The sequence below is a fragment of the Ambystoma mexicanum genome, chromosome 1p (genome assembly GCF_040938575.1).
Source record: "Ambystoma mexicanum isolate Mex_15411 chromosome 1p, UKY_AmexF1_1, whole genome shotgun sequence".
NCBI classification, from domain to species: Eukaryota; Metazoa; Chordata; class Amphibia; order Caudata; family Ambystomatidae; genus Ambystoma; species Ambystoma mexicanum.
Genome location: NC_090921.1, coordinates 1,408,838,740 through 1,408,861,862, shown reverse-complemented (window position 1 = coordinate 1,408,861,862; position 23,123 = coordinate 1,408,838,740).

Below are 23,123 nucleotides of genomic sequence, written 5' to 3'. Positions count from 1 at the left end.
GGTGGTGTTTAGATGGGAATCGGAAGAGTGTGAATGGTGCAACACAATGGTTTACAGTGAAGGAAATGTTGTTTTGCAACAATTTGTCATGGCTAATGTATAGTGGAACTGTGCTGTTGTAATTGCATACATATACATGGTACATTAATGTACTTACTTTGTAGGATGTGAAGGATATTTTTTTTTTGGTTTTTGTCTTCAGCAATGTGCTTCTTTCCTGCAATTGTAAAAGAAAGTTAGGGGTTATGTGGTAATGATGAAGTATGTTTAGTAAGCAAAGTTGGTATTCATGAAGGTAGGAGGAGTTGTTTGGAAAAACAGTTAATGAAATAGCTGGACGTTTACAAATGTTTGTTATTAGGAGGATTTTCAAGAAATTTAACAAATGTGGATGTGCCTTTATAGAAGCTCTATGTGCAATGTTTTGCAAAAGAGAAAAATAGTTGATGGAAAATATTTGTAGTACACTTTTAAATGGCAGTTGATGTGTGGAAGTTAAATATCTTAGGAGTATATGCATACATCCCAACATGATGCATTCTAATCTGTAAGTATTTGTGTAGTCCTAGATTGTTTGTTTGCATTCTGGGACTTGTAGTTCCTTTTTCCCATTATAAAAGTTGGAGTACAAGTCCCAGATTGTAGACAAAGAATTAGAACTGCATAAGTAGCTAAAGTTTGGAAGGGGTTACGTTAGGAAGTATGCGTGTACTGACAATATATTAAACTGGCACACACTGAATGCCAATTAAAAATGGTGTACAAATCAATTCTATCTGCTTTTACTTTCTTTTATGAAAAAGTGACACAGTGCGGCTATAAATGCAGATATGCATTTTTTTACTTTTAACCAAAAAGCTTTCAAAAAGAAATATTTTGAAATGGACATCATTTTATATGTTTATTGATTTACATATCACAGTTTCAAATCTTCAAGTCCAGTCCTGTTTCTTTCTGTGCATTCTGGGACTTGTAGTTTGTGTTCTATAATCAGAGAAGTGGAATTGGAAGTGACAGAATACAATGGAAAAAATGACGATTTGATAATTACCTACAGATTGGAATGGGTGATGTTCGGTTGTATGCATGTGCTGCTAACATATTAAACTGGCACACACTAAGTATCACTTAGATATGGTCTACACATCTATTCTATCTGCTTTTCCTTTCTTTTATGGAAAAGTGACACACAGTGCTGCTATAAATGATAGTTCTGGTGCTGAAACACCCAAAAAAGCAAATTAACTTTGGCAAATGGTTTTTTGAAGTGGAAGCTATTACAAGGGTAGACAAATTAGTCTATCTGGGTTACACAATGTTTGCCTACCCAACAGTAAGAAAAGTGGAACTTGAAATCAGATCTAAAGCTGATAAAGCTATACCTCAGATGAAAAAGATCTTCTTTGAGCTTTGTAAATTTTCAATTAAACCATTAATAAAGTTTTATAACACCAAAGTGATTGCTGTGATATTGTATGGATTGGAGGCTCAACCAAAGCTCTGGGAGTTGGATTGGCAACAAGTGGAGGGTCACATTTGGAATAGCTCGTTGGGCCTGCCCAGCTGTTTGCCCATTCAGGTTTTAAGGTTTGAGTTTGGCCTAAAATCCTTGCAGCAACAGGTAACTTGTTATCTCTCTACAGGCTAATATTAATTCCACAAAAAGACTCTCTTTACGAAGATGTTAATCATCATTTCCAAAAGGACAGCTTGAAGATTCTCCATGATCTGGCTATAAAAGTTAAAAGAAATCTGGAAGGTGCTGATTCAACAGTAACAACCCTGAAAGATAATTCATTGAAAGCAAACTGGAAACAATGGACTGGATTAAAACAGGACTGGAAATGAGGCTGGTAAAACCGAAGAATGGCTTCCTAGTAGTGGAAAAAAATTGGGAGATTTGCCCAATTATCTGCTAAAACATCCCAGTAGTGAATCAAGATACGTTTTCCTTAGTGCCCACCTAAATCTAATTCATACAGGTGAGATCCTAAGCATTAGAGGCTAAAGTCAGAACATCTTATCGTTTTGTAAAATCTGTGTAACCCAAAATAAGCAAAAGCCGCACCACTTACTCATAGAATGCAAAGGAACTTGGGAGACTAGAGTCCTCTATTTTAGGAAATTTGTGCATAAAATGGACTGCATGCATTCAGAGAACTTTTGGAATTGCTTGATCTCAGGGCATAACACCGCCCTGACGATAGCAGTAGGTCAGGTCCTTTCAAAGCTAGGCATGGCCCATCCAAGCGCTGGGCAATCTGGGATCAATGCCTCCACAGTTATTACGGCTTAATATAGCTGTAGTAATTAATAATCTAGTATGGGGTGCAGGTTTTTGGGGAAATTAAGGTTTTCTATTTTTCCTCTTTTTTCTCGTCGCTTTTTAGGTCTTTTATCTTTTTTTCTCTTTTGATTTATTGTTTTTAGGCCTGTCTTGTATTACGTTGAAATGTTTTGTAAGTTAATTGTATTTTTACTGTGGCAAATATGTAAAATGTTGATTTGTTTATATTTTGTAAAGATCTATTTGATCCAAACAAACAAAACAAAATAAATAAATAAATAAATAAATAAATGCACACATGCATGTTTTAACTTTCATGAAATTGCTCTTAAAAAGATTTTTTTTAAAAAGCAGAGCATTGTAATTATTTGCTGCTTCATGTACTAAACGTTGTAATGCTTGCCGGTACCGTTGTATCCAGACCGGCAAACTCTGAGTTGTGCTCGCGGTTGCCTTTTATTCCACCAGGCCTGGCCTGGCGGAATGAAAGGCACCCGCGAGCACAGCAAGCCTGTAGCACCGGCACAGTAATGAACAGTGCCGGCGCTCCAGGCATCCCCATTCCCATTGAGGCGTATGAGGCTCAAATGGGAATGTGGATCTACCGGCACCGGCACCCACGAAAGCGCAATTACCGGGTCCGGCAGGGCCAGAATACCCCAGTAATTGCCCATTCACGGTTGTGGGATTTTCTTGCCAGTTTTGAGGTAGCATTGCTGATTCTACCAGCAAGGCTACCTCCAACCTCGTAATGAGGCCCTTTGTCTTGTTAGATCCAGATCTAGGTGAATCTGGAAATAGAAATCTTGGACAGTTTCAGAGTAGTTTTTGATGCAGATGCCATTAATTAACAGGAGATATGTACTCTCAGAGTTGAAGTGTACATATGAAGGGGTTAGGTTTAGAGGTTTTGGATGTGATTGGTTGATGGATGTGTGACTGTTTGAAAGCAGCCAATGAGGGAGTGTTGAGAACATGAAAGTGGAAAGGGGAGAAGAGCTGTCCCATCTGTTACAAGGTCCATGGACACTGTGGTAGCTCGTGGACGGTACGTGCCACATCCAGGTCTTTTGATGATGGCATGGATGGCATGGAAAGGGGACTGTGGGGATCAGCCAATTAGGTTTGCTGGGTGTGGTGTACAGGAAGAGAGGGTAGCAGGAGTTGTGTTTGCAGGCATTGTGAGAACACTGAAAATGGCTATGGCTATGTGTTTCAGAATGCAGAGTGTGTGGATTTTGAGGGACTCTTCAATTCAATCATTGAAGGTCTATGCTGAAAATCATGGCATCTTTGGAAGCATTAGATTAGCAGAAGTGGAAGTTTTGTGGCATGTAGTTTGTGGCTTAAACTGGGCAGGCTTGTTTTCATTCTGGGAGAGTATTGCTCACTTTAAATGTCCAGACATTGTAATTGTGGATTGTGGAGGAGACAGTTTGGGTTTTGTAACTCGAGTGTATTTGCAGGTTGCCCTGAAGGTTTTCTTTAAAAGCCTAATGGAACTGTTTCCTGCTGCCAAGAATATAAATCAGAGGCAAACATGGAGATGCCCAACAAACATTTTCAGTCCACAAATGGAAGCATTAAGGTAGCTTGTCAATAAAGCTGTATCTGCTTTTTTATATGCTGCAGGAATGTCATCTTTTGAGAATTACAATATACAGTCTGATGGTGTGAATATTTTTGTGAATATGGAGTTCATTACACAGATGCCGGAAATGCAATTTTACTTTACAATGTTAGGAATGCATTGTAAGAAAATTGTAAGGGAAGATGTAGAGTGAACAGTAGTACTGTACAGAAAAGCAAACAAAGGAGAAAAGGGTGTTTGTTAACAAACCCCCCATAAAAAGGTTCTTTTCAGAGCCACAATAACTGAAATTGTGTTGAATTACCCCCCTCACACCTTTGGGTGGCTTGGACATCTGCAGACACTGCAGTAGTCTGCGGACAGCAGGTGCCACTTCTGGGTCTTTCAAGGATGCCTTGCATGGAAAAAGCACTGTGAGGATTAGCCAATGAGGTGTCTGGTTATGGTTAACAGGAAGAGAGGGTAGTAGGTGTTTTGATTGTTGTTTGTATGGAAAATGGATGTGGCTATGGCTAAGAAAAATCTCACTGTGTGGATGTTGGGAGATTGTTGGATGAATAATTTGAAAAGGTACACTCGGTTGTCTGGCATCTCTGGTACTATTCATTTGTATGGAGAGAAAGATTGGCCACCCAGTTATATTCATCAGCCATGTGATCAACTGGTACATTCTTTTGCATGTCCTCTCAACCTTGCAGGTGACATTTGTGTCGGAAGTGCCACGTGAGGTGCATGCACCCCTTGGCTCCCTTCCTCATCAGATGAGGATCTTGAACCAGCCTGAACTGAAAACTCACTTCATGCTTACCCTCAAAAGCAGATATGTTTTCAGATTTCGGACTACAACAGAAATTGAGAGCGTCCTCACCAGACATCTGACGTGAAGCCAGCGCAAATCTGCTGACCTGAAATTGTACTGTACAAAGAACAGATAATGACTGAAACACCAAGTAAATTTTCTTTTGAAAATAAGGAAAAAACTGTAGCAATTGGTATTCAATAATATAGACCAACACCATACAATTACACCAAATTGTCCCGAATCTAATTATAAAATGTAGCAGTCCTCTAAAATATATCCTACTCTTAAAAACCAAATAAAAAGGGGTACTAACTTACTTGCACTCACTTGAAATACAAAAGAATAGCTCACTGCTTAGTTACGAGTAGTTGGATTGCAACAACACACATGTGCCTACAACAAAGAGAACAAAATATCTAAGCAAGATGTCATCTTTACCAATGCATATTGTTAGGAGTGATTCTCTATACTCTGGCCTGATGGACAGATGTTTAGAAGGCCAACCCATATTGTGACAAGAACAACTCTGGGAAGCAGTAGCTAAACTAGTTTTGGTAGCAGTAAGAGGTGGTCTAGGCTAAGTTCTTCAGAGGTGTTGATCTTGTAAAGCGTTCACAATGAGGTCACACAATCGGAATCACAGATTACAGTTAGACAGATTTATGAAAATACAGTTATTTATTTATGACCAAAACACACCATGAAAAAATTACTACTAGCCAGTAGAGTTATCACACAAGAATACTAAGCTAAATACATATATACATTCACTTTGTTATGGAGCATAACACACAACAGAAACTCTGGAAAAGGAAAGGTTAGAATAGTATTATGCACTGATGGTCCACAGAGATGATCCCTAACTAAAATTGTCCAGCCCTAAATTGTCTGGGGGCTTTTGCCCAATTGTTCATGTAAAAGGTCCACAGATGTTATGAAGCAGGCAACCATGCAGTTAGGGTCTCTGAGGTACAGTGAAGGGTTCTAAGGGTTAGGGTACAAGTTAGACTAATGCTCATAAGTAGCCCAAACAATCAGATGTATTTCGCAAGCAAGCAGTGGCAAAGCCAATAATGTTAGAATTAAGCTTTATTATAAGCCCATTTACTCATAATGGGAGTATAAGGTTAGATATGAAGCTCTGTAACTTACCCCCCAATACTCCAATTCTTCCCCAGACTTTGCAGGATAAAGGAATGGGGTCCACAAAAAATGTTCCTGCTGAAAGTCACAGTCCTCGATTCACACGGGCTGCAGGTTCGAGCTGATCTCTGGTAGGTGTCTTTCACTGTTTCAAGGATTCTTGATTGAAGAATGCAGCCAAACCTGATGCAGGACCCCTCTCAGGACTGGACTAGAGTCAGGTAAGTGATTTTGGATGGTGGTCACGGCAGCACAGCAACGCAAAAGGACTCAGCAGCCACAGTCAGACTTTCCCTCCTATCTCGGGTCCCCTCGATGTTAGGATGCTGATATTTTGCAGGAGGTTATCTCATGGGGCCAGCTGAGGATGGCCAGTTCCAGGGCAATTCTGAAGGCTTCCTTTGGCAGGACACCAAGCAGATGTCAAGAATGGATGGGCCCCCTGTTGCAAGGGTCACAGCTCCTTCGCAGAACTGCTAAAGATCATGAGCAAGACAGGGCTCCTCTAGGACAGCAACAGAAGTTGGTTGCCAGGCCTCTGTCAGTCAGGTCTGAGGTTTCTTCTCGGGTGTCACAGCTGGACAAGATACTTGACTTATTCAGGTTTCTCTAGGATCTCTGAAGAATGGGTGCAGGGGTCCTCTTCTTATCCTAAAAGGCAGCTAAGGGCTGCTGCCCTCACTAGACAATAGCAGGACTAGCCCACACACCCCCAGCAGTGGTCAATCAGTACCACTGGTGGGAACATTCATGCATACCACTCGGACACCCTGACACTAGTTTGTGGATTAGGATCAGACAGTCCCAGCCCACATCCTACAACAAAACACAGAGAGGTTGAGGGAAAAAATGGAGTCCCAAGCAAACCCTCAAATGAAGGAATGCACCCTTAAAACGTAAACAATAAAGCTTGTGACTCCGAAATTACCGCTTTCTTGGAGTTACGGGAAAGACTATCTCAAGCCCTCAGATCATGTCTGATCAAAAAATGAAGGAAGACATTATTGATAGTGTCAGGGTGATTATCCTGGGGGCCGGCAGAGCAGTCCGCGGACCTCTGGGCTGGGGAAGCCCCAACTCCTCCCGTGTCCCAGAAGGAGTATGACACACGCAAACAAGGAGCAAGGCAATTTCTGTTGTTTATTAGAATAACGGCAGGGATACGCTTAGTCCGTATGCATCCGGAGAAGCTCTCATCATTAGTGGGGCTCACAGGCCCTTTTTACAGCAGTATGACGTGCTACTCGCGTCAACTGGGAAAATCATCACAAAACTTAATGCTACTTCGGATTGGTTCCCCGAGTGGTAGGGTTAGTATATGTCACCTATGGGGAGAAATGTTAGTGGATGAGGACAGGTCAGGTGGTATACTTGGGCTGTCCCTAACAGTTGCTACTTTGGAATTGTTACAAGGGGACCCTTGGTGATTGGCTAAGAGTAATGGCGTCAGAAATAAGCCCCCTTGTGTTCTGATTGGTCTCCCGCGAGCCCCCAAGCCTGGGACCATCGCTGTTCCTAGCCCGCGGTGTACCTGACATTAGCAACAATGTGCAACTATGTGTTAGTGCGGACAATGGACAGGTCTTCTTATGGGTTGGTGAGCATGTCTTTCCCATCGCTGAAGGTGTCCAGCTTTGCCGCTTCATTGTTGCAACCTGTGTCCCAGACGTGGGACCCTGGCGACTTTCTGACTCGTGAGCTTGGCATCTTGTCAGTTCGGCTTGGTCACGTGTGGGGAGACTGTAGCTGGAGCAGAATTATGAACATTAGATTTTGTATTCTGTCTCTGAGGGCACTTTCATTTTGCTCTGGGAGGGTTTTTGTTTGCGAGGCTACGGCCTGGGGACTCTTGCTTGCGGCCTACTTGGGCCTAGTTCGTGGGTGACAGTACATGATCCTTATTATGGGGATCGCAGGGTGACAAAGCATCATAGGCAGCATTAGATATACATGGTAGCGTCTTCATAGGGATAGGTAGCGAGGAGGCATCAGCAAGCATATACACAAGCTCTTCAGGCGTCTTGCATTTCTGCTGTGCTGTAGAAGGCCTATGTGAAAAATAACAATGATGCATGTCTGTGGGTGTGACAGTCCGCTACGTCATAGCGCTGAGTATGTTCTTCACGTGGGTTGGTGTGTGAATGACCAGTGTGCATGGTGGCACGTGTGTTCTTGTCTGTTGTCGTCATGGCATCTCTAACGATGTGGATACTTGTGGCTGTTGTTTTGGTCGAGCTGATCCATGTTGCAGGCGTCAGCTTGAGCATGGCGTGCTGGTGGGCATACCCCTCGTATGTGTATGTTTTTGAACTAGGGTATTTTGTCATCTGGCAAGTACGCAAACTCCTCTCAAGGGGGGTGTCTGGCCCGCGATCCCCTAGGCCATGGTCTGGATGAAATTGGGGGGAGGGTGTTATCTCATTCTCCTACTTCAATAGGTCTAAAGAAAATTGCATATTTTAATAAATATTATACAACAGTGCATTTCACAAATTAAATATGTAAATAGTACAAATATCTTCTAACAGAAATAATCAGAAAAAGGCTAGTAAATAATTAAAGAGAACGTCACTGCAAAAAATAAGTGCAAAACAATTCCAAAGGGAAATCCCAAAATGGGGGCCTCGATGGTTAAGTGGCTTATGCAATGCAATGTCATATAATCATACTTCAATTCATCACTCTTCCACTCAACATCATTCATACCACACATTTACTCATAAATTCTTATTCATTCATTCATTCATTCATAAGAAATGTAAACAATGGTTAAAAAAGCCCAGCATGTGTCTTTACTCAACCTGTTAAGGGGGTTAATCCTTGGAAATTCATCAGGGGCACATGTATAGCTGGAGGCGTTGCACAGCAGCAGTGACTTGATACTTTTGCATTCCTTAGGTCTAATCAAAGCCCAAGTAAATTGGTTGATTTCAAAGAGATTCCAATCTTTAATTACATGGAATTATGGAGAGAGGACTTCAGAAGATAGTTTCCCATTAATTGCTGTCCAGCCCACATCCTACCAGCTAACACACAGAGCCCTCCAGTAGCCCGCCAAAAGATTCTGCTTTCGGGGGCCCTGGAAGTCCTTATAGGGATTTTCCTGGCCTCTCAGGCTAGGAAGAAGGCTAAAGAACAAGATGGCAAAAGGACAAGCAAATAATCTTGTGGCACGGCCATGTTTGACCAGTAGTCACAGTTGGTAGCCAAACACGGTAAACGTGATAAGGGTAAAAAGAAAAATTCCCAAAAAGTGGGAAAAAGTCACTGCTGCCACCAGCTTATCCTTTTAGCTCACCTAGAGTAACTGACAATCCTCTGCATGTTAGTCTAGGGCAAAACAAAAATGCACCCCATTGTACTGCAGTGTAAGCTGCTATTCTCAATGATAAAAGTTACCACAAGTGACACAAACGTAACCAAAACTAGTAACACAGTACCACGACTAAGGGAAACAATGCTTTCCGATACTGACAGCCTGGAGGACATGTCCGTTTACCCCATGACATATGAGCAAAAGCCAGTGCAGTAAAGCTTAGGGCGTCACTGCACTGTAGAAAGTACAGGTCAGATTAAAAAATAAAAGCAACACGTTTGGTGGTTGCATAAAGATGAAATTAAAAGGTGCAGTAAAGAGAAATCTTTCCTAATACATATTACAATTACACATGTGGGGAAGAGGATGAAACTCACACTTTCCTTTATGACAATCTAAAGACACCCACCCTGAAGTACATCTTTCACTCGCTCATGTGGTGCAGGTAGGTGGCAAATGCAGGTGAGAAACTACATTTCAATGTTTTTCTAAGTGAGTGAGGTTAAAAGGCAGAGGGGCACTGAAGTGAAGATGAGAAAACTACATGGCAGGTCTCTTCAAAAAAATGCTTGGCACCCTTTTTACAAAACCCCCTACCCCATGACAGAGGTCAGGGAGTGAAGCAGGGGGGTCATGAGCACCGAACGGCTGCAAGGAGCTGCAAGAGAAAATATCTATGCAATGTGGTGACGCTTTAAAAAGAACTAGGCAGTACTGACATATTCAATTCCACCAAAACAAAGTACAATCCAGTCCCTAACAAGTCTGGGCACCATTAACGAGGTCGGCGGTAACCCGCTGGTGTTGCCCGGAGGTTGCCGCCAACCTCGTAACAATGTTTTCTCCACCTGATATCCCCACAGTGATATCACAAGTTACAGCAGAACAGTAAATACCGAATTCCTGTTGATTCCCAATAGACTACACAGGAATGGGGACACTGAAGTACCGGCACTATTAGTAATGGGGGCTGGTGCTTCAGTGAGAAGTCTGCCGGTAGGGGCTTGAATTCTCAGCAGGCATGACCTGCCCGGAGTTCGATGGCCCCTACTGGCAGATTCTGAGTTTGCCAGTCTGGAAAGGGTGACCATACTTTGCAACTGGCACCCGTTTTTCTAGACTGGCAAACACATAATGAGGCCCAAAGGCTCAGGCCGACATATCTAGTCATGGCGCTCATTTCCTCAGTCAGACTAAAGTGACAGAGGACATGAGCACCATACCAAGCGTGCATTGTATGCTCAGAAGAAATGAATGTTTACATTACTACCACAGAGATGTTTGACAAATTGGTGGTCATTCTTATGTTCCCAAAATGCATTTTTGTTTTAATGCACTATTGGCAAACAGGCCCCAGTCTTGCCCACACACCACTGACTAGCCGTCCTATCGAACTGCGCAAACCCATGGAACTATGTGTTTCAAGCTTTGCATAAGCATGAGCTATGCAGTTCCATCTGTTTGCACTGTTGAGTACAGGGGTGAGGAGGGGGTTAGCAAGAAACATGTCTGTGCTAGTAATGCCAGCATTCCCTCCTTCTGAGCATGCAAAGCACACTTGCTATGATGCTCATTTCCTCTGTCAGAATAGTGTGCACAGGAAATGAGCACCATACATTGAATGCTCAGAAGAAATTAAGATTTACATTACTATAACTGAGATGTTTCTTAAATTGGGGTTATTTTTATGTTCCCAAAATGCACTTTGTTTTAATGTAAAGCTTCAAGCATCCCATATTCATAGCCCACACACTTAAGCCCGACCCCAGTCCCACCCACACCATACAATTATCTTCCCCAAGTCCTAAACACAACAGACCTCATTCCGAGGCTGGCGCAAAGGGATTACGGGCACCGGTAAGGACACTGGTGCCGGTAATCCCTTTGCGCCCTATTCCGAGGTCCCTTTGCGGGTCCCGCTAAGGCCACCTGGTTTTACCAGGCGGCCTTAGCGGGAGCCACAAAGAGTCCAGGGAGCAAATAACGGTACCGCAAATTGCGGTACCGTTATTTACACCTTCCCCATTCCCATTGAGCCCTATAGGGGCTCAATGGGAATGGGGAATGGTATTTTCAATGGGGATTTACCGGTCCCGCAAAGGTCCGAATAGACTGGTAAGTCCCCATTGAATGAGGGCAGACTCGGTACTGTTATTGGAGGCAGTCATGGCGCTATTAGTGTCATGGCTACCTCCAATCTCGGAATGAGGCCCAATGAGCCTCATTCTGAGGCTGGCGCAAAGGGATTACAGGCACCGGTAAGGACACCGGTGCCGGTAATCCCTTTGCGCCCTATTCCGAGGTCCCTTTGCGGGTCTCGCTAAGGCCACCTGCTTTTACCAGGCAGCCTTAGCGGGAGCCGCAAAGGGTCCAGGGAGCAAATAACGGTACCGCAAATTGCTGTACTGTTATTTGCACCTTCCCCATTCCCATTGAGTCCTATGGGGGCTCAAATGGGAATGGCGAATGGTATTTTCAATGGGGATTTACCGGTCCCTCAAAGGTCCGAATAGACTGGTAAGTCCCCATTGAATGAGGGCGGACTCGGTACCGTTATTGGAGGCAGCCATGGCGCTATTAGCGCCATGGCTACCTCCAATCTCGGAATGAGGCCCAAAATCATAGCTCTAAACTCACATGCTTTTAGCATGTGTCACTCACCTTGCAATCCTCTGACTCACCTGCCAAGACTTTTATCTGTCCATTCACTTCAACCTGCACTCACCAACCCCAACAAGAAAACTGGGTGTTATCACCCAACTTGCCAGCACAAAATGCTGTAAAGTATGCAATTCCCTCACCCCCTTAATTCTGCACTACCCACACCCTCACCGCCAGTAAAGACACCGAAAAATAGAAAAAGAAAAAAACGGAAAAAATTGCAGATTTGCCCCTTGCTAGAGGCAGATCAGCAGATTTTACTGCCAATCTTCCCCCAGAGAGGGCGATATCTGTTGCCCAATCCCTGTGGGTTCTGGAGGGGGAGAGGGCCACCTATTTTACTGTGTGCCTCCCCAAATCCCTCAAAAAAGGCATCCCTGGTGATCTAGTAGCATTGTGTATAGGATAACATTGTGTAAACACTTGTGTATAGGATAACATTGTGTAAACATAGGTGCGTTATAAATGCCATATCATATCATTTGCTGCCATGGATTGGGCGATTCATGGCAATTGGCTCTTGCGGTCGGGACCATTGTCTACTTTGGGTAATTTGGGCCCCAGGCAATATACCACTGGCAACATGGCATGGCTGTCATAAATGTGCTCAAGTTTCCGGTGATGTCACCGATGATGTAACGTGATGTAATAGGTGATGTAATTTGTGCTGTCATAAGTGTACACATCCCCACGTGCAAAGGGGTCTCAGAGTTAGGTGGCATAGCTTCAAAAACCTGCAGAATGTCAAGGTGTTACGTTAATATATATAAAATCACATGTTCTTCTAGGGCTAAATTGGAGAAGAAAAAAATCTCACATTTTTTAAGTAGCCCACGTTTGTGTCAGTAGCTTTTGAGATATTATTAATGTTTTAGTTTGATCTCTTTTTGAATTAAATGTATAACTTTGCGGAAACACAATATGAGTTCTTGTTTAGTGCGTATTTTCTGTTGTGCATGCATTCCATATCTGTGGCATACTGATTTTTTGAACCAATCCCCAAAGATTCTCCTTTAGAGAGATCACAAGTTGTGCTGAGGTGCTGGCTGCAGCGTATCGCGCCAACAATTAAGGCAGAACTTGGTATTCTCGGTTTTCACAGATCCCACAGTACCATCTGAGTAAGAACACACAAATAATGAAGGGCTATGATTCAAAGTTGCAGAGGGGATATCAGAAGAATGTTTACAAGATGTTCGCAGGATACATGTGCTGGATGCTGGTTTTGTTGTACTTGAAACAGTCACCCCAGGAAACCTTCCGCTTTCCTTCAATACAAAGCCCTAGCGTACCAGCCAAAAGTTCAAGAAAAGAACTATGAATGGTCCTTAATCGTTCTTGTACCAGTGCAGTGTTCCTTAAATAATACAGTCCTGGATCAGAAAGTTGTTAAATTGATTAAATGTTCATTAATGAATTTGTCAGGTTACGTCTATTCTTTTTAAATGACACCTTTCACAAAAACACACTTTTTATAGACCCATAATGTGAGGATCTTCAGATAAGCAATTCTTGCAATGAGTTTTACATAAGTGATTTCAGACATCTCTAAACAAACACCATGGTAACAATGTGGCTACTACCAAGATCGCAGAAAGGATGACAAAAAACTAAAAAGTGGTGTAAAGCATCCTAGGTCTGTCATCCTTGTGGGTCAACCGAGGCAAATACTCGTTCTTAATGTTCCCAGGAAGATGGGACGCCTGACAACAGAGGCTTGTCTATCCTTTTCCTCCATTTAGAGCAGTGTGTTTTACCTCTTTGCTTAAGAGGGAATTTACCAGCACCAAAACATTTACAGGGTAATTCATAGAATTCAGCGCACAAGTAGCGCACGCGGCTGGCGCACAGCGTGCGCGTGCGATAGTCTGCGCCAGCCGCGTGCGCCAAAACCGAATCCGGCGCACAGCGTATTCATGGATTTTAGGCTCCCAAACCAGCCGTGGCGCAGAGTATCGCAGCGACCCTGCAGCAGCGCCAGTAACGCCCCCAAGAACGCCCTCGCGCAAGGAAAAGCCATCAAAATCGCTAAATCATCGCAAAGGGCTGCGCTAACCATGGACCAGTTTACAGGGCTGCCAAACAAGGAACGCAAAGCGGGTAACGTGCATATCAGGGGTACGCGTGAAGTTATACACGCGATTAGCCAGGGTATGTGTATTACAGGGGTACGCGGGAAGTATAACACGCGATTAGCCAGGGTACGTGTATTACAGGGGTATGCGGTAAGTTTAACATGCGATTAGCCAGGGTACGTGTATTACAGGGGTACGCGGGAAGTTTAACACGCGATTAGCCAGGGTACGTGTATTACAGGGGTATGCGGGAAGTTTAACATGCGATTAGCCAGGGTACGTGTATTACAGGGGTACGCGGGAAGTTTAACACGCGATTAGCCAGGGTACGTGTATTACAGAGGTATGCGGGAAGTTTAACATGCGATTAGCCAGGGTACGTGTATTACAGGGGTACGCGGGAAGTTTAACACGCGATTAGCCAGGGTACGTGTATTACAGGGGTATGCGGGAAGTTTAACATGCGATTAGCCAGGGTACGTGTATTACAGGGGTACGCGGGAAGTTTAACACGCGATTAGCCAGGGTACGTGTATTACAGGGGTACGCGGGAAGTTTAACATGCGATTGGCCAGGGTACGTGTATTAGAGGGGTATGCGGGAAGTTCAACACGAGATTAGCCAGGGTACGTGTATTACAGGGGTGCGCAGGAATTATCACACGCGATTTGGCTGGGTACGTGTATTACAGGGGTGCGTGGGAATCATCACACGCGATTTGGCTGGGTACGTGTATTACAGGGGTGCGTGGGAAGTCACACACGATTAGGCTGGGTGGGTCCTCACAGGTGTTCCCTGTACACCCTCCACGGCCCCTGCAGGCAGCCTACAAAACAGGGGACTACTCTGCACACCTGCTCATGTCCCCCTGCACCCCCACCCCCCAGCAGTGCAGGGGCAGCCTCCACCCGGCCCCCACCCATGCCTCCCACCACCCCCAACCCCCAGCAGTGCACGGGCAGCCTCCACCAGGCCCCCACCCATGTCTCCCACCACCCCCACCCCCCCGCCACCAGGGGCAGCCTCCACCAGGCCCCCACCCATGTCTCCCACCACCCCCACCCTCCCGCCACCAGGGGCAGCCTCCACCAGGCCCCCACCCATGCCTCCCACCACCCCCAACCCCCAGCAGTGCACGGGCAGCCTCCACCAGGCCCCCACCCATGTCTCCCACCACCCCCAACCCCCAGCAGTGCAGGGGCAGCCTCCACCAGGCCCCCACCCATGTCTCCCACCACCCCCACCCTCCCGCCACCAGGGGCAGCCTCCACCAGGCCCCCACCCATGCCTCCCACCACCCCCAACCCCCAGCAGTGCAGGGGCAGCCTCCACCAGGCCCCCACCCATGCCTCCCACCACCCCCAACCCCCAGCAGTGCAGGGGCAGCCTCCACCAGGCCCCAACCCATGTCTCCCACCACCCCCACCCCCCCACCACCAGGGGCAGCCTCCACCAGGCCCCCACCCATGCCTCCCACCACCCCCAACCCCCAGCAGTGCAGGGGCAGCCTCCACCAGGCCCCCACCCATGCCTCCCACCACCCCCAACCCCCAGCAGTGCAGGGGCAGCCTCCACCACGCCCCCACCCATGTCTCCCACCACCCCCACCCCCCCGCCACCAGGGGCACCCTCCACCAGGCCCCCACCCATGTCTCCCACCACCCCCACCCCCCCGCCACCAGGGGCAGCCTCCACCAGGCCCCCACCCATGTCTCCCACCACCCCCACCCCCCCGCCACCAGGGGCAGCCTCCACCAGGCCCCCACCCATGCCTCCCACCACCCCCAACCCCCAGCAGTGCAGGGGCAGCCTCCACCACCCATGCCTCCCACCACCCCCAACCCCCAGCAGTGCAGGGGCAGCCTCCACCAGGCCCCCACCCATGTCTCCCACCACCCCCACCCCCCCGCCACCAGGGGCACTCTCCACCAGGCCCCCACCCATGTCTCCCACCACCCCCACCCTCCCGCCACCAGGGGCAGCCTCCACCAGGCCCCCACCCATGCCTCCCACCACCCCCAACCCCCAGCAGTGCAGGGGCAGCCTCCACCAGGCCCCCACCCATGTCTCCCACCACCCCCACCCCCCCGCCACCAGGGGCACCCTCCACCAGGCCCCCACCCATGTCTCCCACCACCCCCACCCCCCCGCCACCAGGGGCAGCCTCCACCAGGCCCCCACCCATGTCTCCCACCACCCCCACCCCCCCGCCACCAGGGGCAGCCTCCACCAGGCCCCCACCCATGCCTCCCACCACCCCCAACCCCCAGCAGTGCAGGGGCAGCCTCCACCAGGCCCCCACCCATGCCTCCCACCACCCCCAACCCCCAGCAGTGCAGGGGCAGCCTCCACCACGCCCCCACCCATGTCTACAACCACCCCCACCCCCCCGCCACCAGGGGCAGCCTCCACCAGGCCCCCACCCATGCCTCCCACCACCCCCAACCCCCAGCAGTGCAGGGGCAGCCTCCACCACGCCCCCACCCATGTCTCCCACCACCCCCACCCCCCCGCCACCAGGGGCAGCCTCCACCAGGCCCCCACCCATGTCTCCCACCCCCCCACCCCCCCCACCACCAGGGGCACCCTCCACCAGGCCCCCACCCATGTCTCCCACCACCCCCACCAGTGCAGGGGCACCCTCCACCAGGCCCCCACCCATGTCTCCCAACACCCCCACCAGTGCAGGGGCACCCTCCACCAGGCCCCCACCCATGTCTCCCAACACCCCCACCCACCAGCACTGTGGGGCACGTGGCCAGCAGGCAGTCAGGCAGCAGCAGATGGCAGGTGGGAGCGTGCTCAGGGCTCTGGGGGGCAGTAATTTGGCCTCCTGGCCAGGAGCGTGGTCTCTCGTGTGTGAACGCGTGGACAGCCTGATAGGGAGTGAAATCCCACACGTCAGCAGAGGCCCTTAGCGCGTAAACCCGTCAACAGCATATGCGCGCCTATAGTCACCTGCACGTGCAGGAAATTGTTGCGTGACACGTCCCAGTGTCAAAGCGTGTGATTGGTGAAAATGGATCTACACGTAGAAGTGACAAAGCATGTGATTGGTGAAAATGGATCTACACGCAGAAGTGACAAAGCGTGTGATTGGTGAAAATGGATCTACACGCAGGAGTGACAAAGCGTGTGATTGGTGAACGTACACGCCGCGTAAGTGACGCTGTACGTGTGGGCCTGTATATAAGGTACATGTAGAACACCATTTCCTTGTACGTGCTTTTCGTGGAGAGCGAGTGGGTGAATTCTGTACTTCTTGTCCTTTCACACGCGATTTACTTCACGGCGTTTCCAGTTCGTATTCCCTGTTACCTCTGACAGCTTTTTCTCTTTTTTCTCTTTTACTGGTTTACCTGGGCCTGTTCCCTCAAACAGTGTCCCCTTCTACTGTTGTCCTGTCTTCTCAGACAGTGTACACATCTTCTTTTGGCGGGGGTTTAGCCAGCCAAACGCGCTCATTTTTCACGCTCTTTTACCTGGCAGACGGTGAGTCACGCACGTATCCAACTTCTGTGCTTGCCCCGTGTGTAGCCTACCCCTTCAGAGGTCATTCTAGGCTGCGTGTGACACGCATACGTTCATTCTTGTGTTACTGGGTGCCACAGCGTAGTGCAGGTTTTTCTTTCTGCACACGTGGTCTAGGAGGGGTTGCGTGCACGTCATCTCCCTTTTTTGGGCCTCCTGTGCGTGACCCGTCATCTTTCCCCAGGGGTTACAATCAGCCGTGCTAGAGCACTAGGGTACAATTACCATCTGGTACCCAACCCCTTTGACCCCCAATTGCCCAGGACAATTGTCTACAGCCACTCCCATACGCACATTAATATCAGTGCCATGGCTGGGAGGCGAGGATTCCGTAAGGGTGGCAAAGGTGGAAGAGCCACAAGTGGTGGCCGTGGTGGATCCGGTAGGGGACGTGGTCGTAACTTGCAGGGTGAGCCTGTCCCCCCATGTGTGGAGGACCAGTCAAGGGCACCCATCATCCCCCCCCCCTTTTCCTCCCCCCCTCCCGTTGAGGCTGAAGTGGCTGACACCATCCATGCTCAGCCCTTGTTGGACCAGCCCATTGTGGCACCAGACCTGGCTGACTCCATGGCTGACTTCCAGGTCAGCAGGGCTACGACACGTGCGCTGGTGCACGTTGATGCCATCATGCCACGTGGATCTGGGGCAGCAAGGTCATCTGCTGCACCAAGGAGGCAGGGCGGAGAGGCTGCAGGGGCAGCTGCGGCTCCATCCACCCCAGCCCTCACACACCCAGCCAGGACAGTGTCGGTCCTAGTCCATGCTGCTGACATTCCCCCTGACACCATCACACTAGAGCCAATGCCTGCACCAACTCCCATGCTGAGTGTGCAATCCCACACTCCTGATACAGAGTCCACCAGGGCCCCTGCCCCTAGTGTCCAGAGCGGCGCAGGACACTCAGGATCACCACCACCTTCCAAGCGGAAGAGAAAGAGTGCTCGTCCCGCACTGGCTGATGCCCCAGACACGGCTACACAGTCCGGCCCGTCCAGGAAGCCCAGCTTCACGGATGACGAACTGAATGCACTTGTCGAGTATGTGTCCGGACATGATAACGAGATGGTCATTGTTGCAGGATCCAAGACCACACCTGCACAACGCCAGGCACACTGGCAGACCGTTGCGGACATCGTAAGTGCCCTTGGAATCGTGAGGCGCACAGCCAATGATTGCTATAAGCGCTGGAATGACCTAAAGCGCAGGGCAAAGAGTAAGCTGGCCTCAAGTCATGCTGCAACTCTAGTGACTGGAGGTGGGTCTCCAGTAGTAGACATGGAACTCACTCCACATGAGTCAGTCGCTGGGACCTACGTCACGGAGGAACAGATCCAAGGCGTGGGAGATCTGGCTGATTACGAGGCATTGTCCGGTGAGTGCACATGCATGTGTGTGTCATCCATGTGCATGGTGTGTGTGTGAGGGCTTCTGTTCGGGTGCCAGGTGAGAGTGTGTGCACCTGAGTCGTATGGGTCAGCCATGTGCTTCATGCAATCCTTCCTGCGCAGCTGCATTTGGCCATAGCAGTATCCCTTCTGCCAACAGTAGACATCTAGCACAACTGCACGCCAGTTGCCCTTGAAGTGTCACCTTGACACAACATATTTGCTTCTTTTTCACTGTTCATTCAGTCAGTTTGTTTGCATTCCACCACTTTCACTAGGCATGTCGCTGTCCACTAGTCACATGTCTGACATGGGTATGGTAAAGTGGAGTGACTTTGTTACCTGGATATCATTTGTACACACATGTCCCTGTGCAATTTGACCATTTCAGACTGGCAGCTCCAGGTGAAAAATCTGACCTGTTAGAATTAGAAAAGCTATTACATGCGGGAACTGGACTGAATGAATAGGTGCTGCCCTCCTCTCCATCTTCACTCAATAGCAATGGTACATGCCATCTGTGTGATGGCATGTGTGTTTCACCTGCCAATCACAGGCCAATGTGTGATGCCACTGCCAGGCAGCATGCAGAAAATGTGTTCATCTTCCATCTTGGTGTCATCAGTGTGTGCCATTTGCCTGCACTTCATACGCAGTGAGGGTGCATGCATGGGAGGGTTTTAGTCATGTGGGACATGTGTCAATCAAGTACTGGTTCTCTTGCTTCTCAGCCCTCAATGTGTGCCATGGTGCTAATGCCTGTTTCCATTTCTTTGTTTTCATGTCTTTGCAGGGGAAGACGCACCTGATACTGCTGGGGTTGTGGAGATGGTGCAGACCCAGGAGGTGTCCCAGGGCCGACCAACCACCAGTGAGGGACGTGGTGTGGTGGTGGGGGAGAACCCACAAGTGCTGCAGGTCGTGCTCTCAAGGGGTGTCTCTGGCTGCACCTCCCCCGAGCTGTACTCAGGTGTTGATTCGGATGAGACCTACGTGCCGTCGCAGGTGAGTGTTCCAGGGAGGGATTCTGTTCTGTCTCACCCACCTGCACCAGGGTCAGTACCCTCCATGGGGATGTCAGTGTTGGCAGCTACGCCTTCGGTGGTTACGGATGCAGGGTCACACTCCGCGACATCTGATCCTGTTCCTGGGCCAGCAGATCAGAGGGGGAATGCAGTCCTGCAGCCTCAGGCAGTGCCGGCACAGCAAGGCGCAGTTCGCCTTGCCCCAGACAGGTGTGGTGCCCGCCGACGTGGTGGCCGTACGCCACCCGGCAATACCGCATGGGAGCAATCCATTTACGGTATGGCTACCCAACAGGCTGCATCATCCGAGATGATGGCTCAGGCCATGGATAGGGTGGCCACTTCCATTGTCCCCCCAGAAAGGCTGATGGAGCGACTAGAGCAGGCAACCGACTCCATCTGCCAGTCACACAGGGAGGACATGTTGGGGTCCAACAGGGACAGGCGGGCGGCACTGGCGACTCTGCAGGAGGCCATCTCCATTGAGTCCCAGGGCCACAGGGAAGCCCTGAGGCAGGAGCTCCTTCACCTCAGGACAACTCTTGTTGAGCTTGAGGCTTCAACACACCAAAGGACAGAACAGCAGATGGAGCGTCTCACCCGTACGCTCTCAGCTGAGATGCAGGCAACGAGGGCGGAGGTCCGGGCATCCCGTGAGTTGTTGCATGGGGACCTCCGCACACTCATCCTCCAGAACCAGACCTACCACACCCGCATGCTTGCAGCCATGGAGGAGCAGACTAGGGCCTTGCGTGGGCTGCCTCCCATAGTGCAACCACCTCCGGATGCAGCTGCACAGGGTGATAATAGCGACAGCAGTGATACTCCCACAATAGGGTAGCCGTGTGGGCCATGAGCCCATGGAGGTGTTTTATCTTCCCAGGATCCACGCAGGTGGGTTCTGGTGTGCATCCTGTCCTCGGACCTCCTGGGTGGCCTCCCCAACCCCCCCGGGCCCATCAATGGCCATTTTTGATTGTTTCTTATTTTTATTTTTATTTTGATTTCTTTTATTCCCAATTTTTTTGGGACGATTTGTTGGCTTCCGTGGTTCCTGTGGGCATACGCTGCATTGTGGCTGGGCACATGCAGGCTTGTAATGTATTTGGTTCAGATGCTTGGGTTTGAGTCACACACACCCCTCCTGTTTCCCGTTTCCATGGGCTTGCAAAGGGTGTGCCCAAGTGACAGTGAATTACACAGTGACGTTGGACTCCCATGAGCTGTGTGGCCAGTCTGTAGTCAATACTGTGTATACATTCATAGTGCATATTGCTGTTGTGTTGTACACTGCATGTTGCATTGATGTGTAACTCTTCTTCTGTGTCTACCTCCCAATTTGCAGGTCCCTTCCTCATGTCCACACAAGGACCTCTAGTCTGGAGATGGGGACCATGTTGGCAGCAGTGCACCTACAACTCTACATGGCGACAACACTGCACAGTTGGTAGTGGTGGGAGTGCAGGCATTTCCAGGTGGTGAGACTACTAATATGTAACATTTGTGATGTCATGTTAATGGTACTACGTGCTCAAGTATGTTGTTGGTCCGGCATTGCTGTGAGCATTTCAGGTGTTGCAGGTTTCTAATAGTGCCACTGTACATAGTGAGACTGATGTCATGTTGTGGGGATTACTTTGTTTACCTGCAATTAGCATGACATGGCACGGTGTGTCGTGTGGCGGTGCTGGGGTTGGGTTGGCTGACATGGCACTGTCCTCTTGTTGCATTTTGCAAGTGGGTATTCATTTTAGCTGCTTCAATGTGTAACTTCACAAAACTGCATTGGTGGTGTCTGTGTGGGTAGGGATGCACACATTGTGACACTTCCAGGTGAACAATCTCAGGCTGACATGGTATTCCCGGTTCATTCTCCAGACATTCAGGATCAGTGTCAGGTTGAGTCATCATTGATTGTCAGATGGAATGTGCCAGGGCAGTGTGCACTCCACAGGGGTGTGATTTCTATGTGAAGTAATTAGCCACTAGCTGTGTACGGGCTGCCTCCCCCCGTGCCCTTTCCCCTCCCATGCGCAGCGGCTGTGCATGTGGTTGGGGATGTGGGGCCACCACCATGTCCACGGCCAGGCCCCGGCGTGTTGCAACGTTGTGCAGGACACATGCTGCCACTATGATCCTGCACACTACTGGGGGAGCGTATAACAGCTGCCCGCCAGAACGGTCAAGGGAGCGAAAGCGTGACTTTAGCACTCCGAATGTGCGCTCCACTATGCCCCTGGTTGTAATGTGGGCTGTGTTATATCTTACCTGGGGTGGCGTGGTGGGGTTCCGAATTGGCGTCATCATGTGGGGGCTGAGAGGGTAGGCACTGTCCCCTGGGAGGTGGTGATTGGTATCATTGGTGGGGTTGTGACCTTGCTCAGTATCCAACATGCATGCATGTGCAGTGGCATACATACTCACCAAGCAGCCATGTATCGCCATGCCGCCCAGCATCTATGTCCCGGCATAGGGTGGACATTCGGTAAATGAAGCTGTCGTGGGTGGACCCGGGATAGTTGGCATATACTGAGGTGATGATTCCCTTGGCATTACATACTACCTGCACGTTGATGGAATGCCAGTGCTTGCGGTTCCTATAGATGTGCTCTGATGCCCTGGGGGGACGTAGAGCCACATGGGTGCAGTCGATGGCACCTAGCACTTTGGGGAATCGTGCCACTCCGTAAAAATCCAGGGCGGCAGCATGCCTTTCTGCAGGTGTTCTGGGCAGGTATATGTGCCTGCGGACTGATGGGCGTGCAGTCATGATGTTCAAGACCTGGTGTAGGCAGCGTGACTGGGTGGCCTGTGACACCCCACCCACTATGGCACTTGTCCGCTGAAATGATCCAGTGGCTAAGAAGTGCAGTACATTGAGGACCTTCTCCAGGGGGCTGAGTGCTTGGGAGCACAGGGTGGGTGATGTGAGGTCATCCTCCCACTCAGTCACCAGGTCCAGTATGATGTGTGGTGGAAACCTGTACCTCCCATACACCTGGTCATCAGGCATCCCGAAAAGGCTGGTTCTGGGTGTGAATATTCTGGCCCTGACTATCCTCCTCCTCCTCCTTTGGTAGCCCACTGCCACTGCTGCTAGGAACGGTATGTTCATCCTGGCGTCTGAGCTTGTTATTGTTAAAGTCCGCAATTTTATGCTTTGCGCGTGTTCTAGGCGAGCGTGTGACCCGCGCACCCCTGGAATCCAGTTCCCAGTCCAATAGCGTGTGGAAATTCACACGCACCACGGGATACAGCGTGTGACCCGCGCACCCCTGGAATCCAGTTCCCAGTCCAATAGCGTGTG